This window comes from Sinocyclocheilus rhinocerous, unplaced genomic scaffold (genome assembly GCF_001515625.1).
Source record: "Sinocyclocheilus rhinocerous isolate Xijiao unplaced genomic scaffold, SAMN03320098_v1.1 scaffold1987, whole genome shotgun sequence".
In the NCBI taxonomy this organism is placed as follows: Eukaryota; Metazoa; Chordata; class Actinopteri; order Cypriniformes; family Cyprinidae; genus Sinocyclocheilus; species Sinocyclocheilus rhinocerous.
This window is the reverse complement of record NW_015654952.1, coordinates 27,189-30,026: the sequence shown is the minus strand read 5'-3', so window position 1 is coordinate 30,026 and position 2,838 is coordinate 27,189.

Here is a 2,838-nt window from a genome sequence, read left to right as displayed (position 1 = left end):
TGCTTTGGCACAATCTGTATTGTTAAAAGCGATATATAAATAAAGGTGATTTGACTTGATTCATAAAAAGTGTCCCTTTATAGGTTAGCTCATTCTTTCAATTGACATGTATTCGGAGTGACCCTGCCCATCACTGCATTCATTTTCAAGGCATTTTACTGTACAGTTTTGGAGAAAACTAAAAGCAAAATCACCCCAAACATCAAACTCCATTGTTGCACTTGGATTATTTCCGTACATTCAAACACTCATAAAAAGTGTCCCTTTATAGGTTAGCTCATTCTTTCAATTGATATGTATTCAGAGTGACCCTGACCATCACAGTATTCAAGACATTTTACTGTGTAACGCTCGGACTTATCGGCCGAGTTACATGGATTTAAAATGGGTCAGATTAAACTGTGTGAGATAAAATAAGTGTTTTAAAAAGACGAGCCAACAACAAAAGTAGAATGAATAAATAGTGTATTTACATAATGCACAAGGAACTTAAAACAACACAATAAAACTAGAATAACTTAGGCTGTTAAAAGCAGATTGTCCATTTAAATCGTACCCTAAAACAGTCCTTAAGAATCCCAGTGTGTTGAAGTCCCAAGGTAAAAGTGTCCACCGGTGTATATACAATTCCAAAGAAAGTGATCATCCAAAATGAGTGAGATACTGGAAAGGCAAGTCCATGAACAACTCCTCAATCCAGCGTGGTTGTTTGGTCAATGACCTTGATTGTTTGACATGCTGCTTGCTTTGTACTGGTTTACTTCCTTATTCCTGTCATGTGATTGACCACATGACAGGCAGACCCATGAACATTTTAAAGACATACACACATCAAATAATTAAGAGGATTAAAATGGCTAAGACAACATGTAAAACCATGAAAACTCAAATAGTGCTGGTGGTTATAGGGGAATTAGGAAGGGGAAGAAAAAGGGCAGATGTGACACCCCCGAAGGAAATGAGTAGATACTCACGTATCACTCTGATCTGGACGAAAGTGCTGACGCCTTGTCTGGATCACATCCCTCGACTTGCAGTATTTACTTCACTCGTCGATATGGTGTCCAGCCAGTATGATAGCCTGGTTTCGGCTTCATGCTTACTGGATCATGCGGCCAGGTCACAGGCTTCTGCGGGAGCCTTCTTGATCATCAGGCCCCCGGCAAGGCACTGCAAAATTTCCTGGACGTCCGGGCTGGGCTTATGCTTTCAGACTGCCCTGTCTGGTACACCGTATCTAGGTCGCCCTGAGGGGCTTCCTGGTCACCAGGATATCCCCTCTTGCTGAGGCATCGAGCGGGAAGTATAGGTGGCCTTTGCAAGAACTTTCTTGTGTAATGCTGTCTCAGGCAGTGCTCCCCTCGCCTTAGAGGGTTGTATTTGAGCTTGCCTCTCCCGTCTGGCTCAGTACTTCCGGGTATCTGTGAGCAGACGCTTGGGAAGCTCTTAAATCCATGCTATTGTAAGTGCACACGCTAAGCTTTGCGCACTTTCTGAAATCCACATGGTGGTAAGTGTGCACGCTGAACGCATGGGTATACCGTTCCCCATAGCAACCCCTAGAGGACGCAGTTCGAAGTTCCCTTGATAGGGAACGTCTCAGGTTACGTATGTAACCATGGTTCCCTGAGTAGGGAACGAGACACTGCGTCCTCTAGGTTTCCTGCCATGCTTCGGACGCAAGCTTCAGACGAAGAAGTGAATGACGTGTTCTCCCGGCGCCTATTTACACTATAGTCGCACCGGTAGTGACGTCATGAGCTGTCGCCGGCAAACATGTTGTTGGTGTTTTTTGAAAGTACGCTTCAGACATGGGTCACAACGAGGCGCTCCCCATAGCGACCCCTAGAGGACGCAGTGTTACTCAGGGAACCATGGTTACATACATAACCTGAGACGTTTTTTCTCCATTCTGTCACAGATGGAGTTTTGGTTCCTTGTCACTGTTGCTTCTGGCTTGCTTTGTTGGGGATACTTAATTTCCAGCGATATCGTCGACTTGATTGCACAGACACTATTTAAACTGAACTGAGCTGGATGATGACATCACTTAATTCAATAATGAACTGCCTTTAACTGAAAATTGAATGTTTACTGTTGTCATTTTGCATTATTGACAAAATATTTTCCTAATTAATGCTGTACAGTTGCTTTGACACAATCTGTATTTGTTAAGAGCTATATAAATAAAGGTGACTTGACTTGACTCATAAAAAGTGTTCCTTTATAGGTTAGCTCATTCTTTCAATTGATATGTATTCAGAGTGATCTTGACTATAACTGTATTCATTTTCACTGTATAGTTTTGGAGAAAATTAATGGCAAACTATCTCCAAAAATGAAAGTGCATTGTTGCACTGATTATTTCCGAAAAAACGCTTGTAAAAAGTGTCCTTTTATAGGTTAGCTCATTCGATCAATTGATATATATTCAGAGTGACCCTGACTATCACTGTGTTCATGTTCAATGCATTTTACTGTTTAGTTTTGGAGAAAACTAAAAGCAAAATGACCTCAAACATCAAACTCCATTGTTGCACTTGGATTATTTCCGTACATTCAAACACTCATAAAATGTGTCCCTTTATAACAGTGTTTCTCAACCCTGGTCCTGGGCGCCCCCCAACACTGCTCATTTTGTATGTCTCCCTTTTCTGAGACACCCATTTCAGGTCCTGGAGTTTCTTCTAATGAGCTAATGAGTTGAATCAGGTGTGTTTGATTAGGGAGACACACAAAATGTGCAGTGTTGGGGGGCGCCCATGACCAGGGTTGAGAAACACTGCTTTATAGGGTAGCTCATTATTTCAATTGATATGCATTCGGGGTTACCCTGCC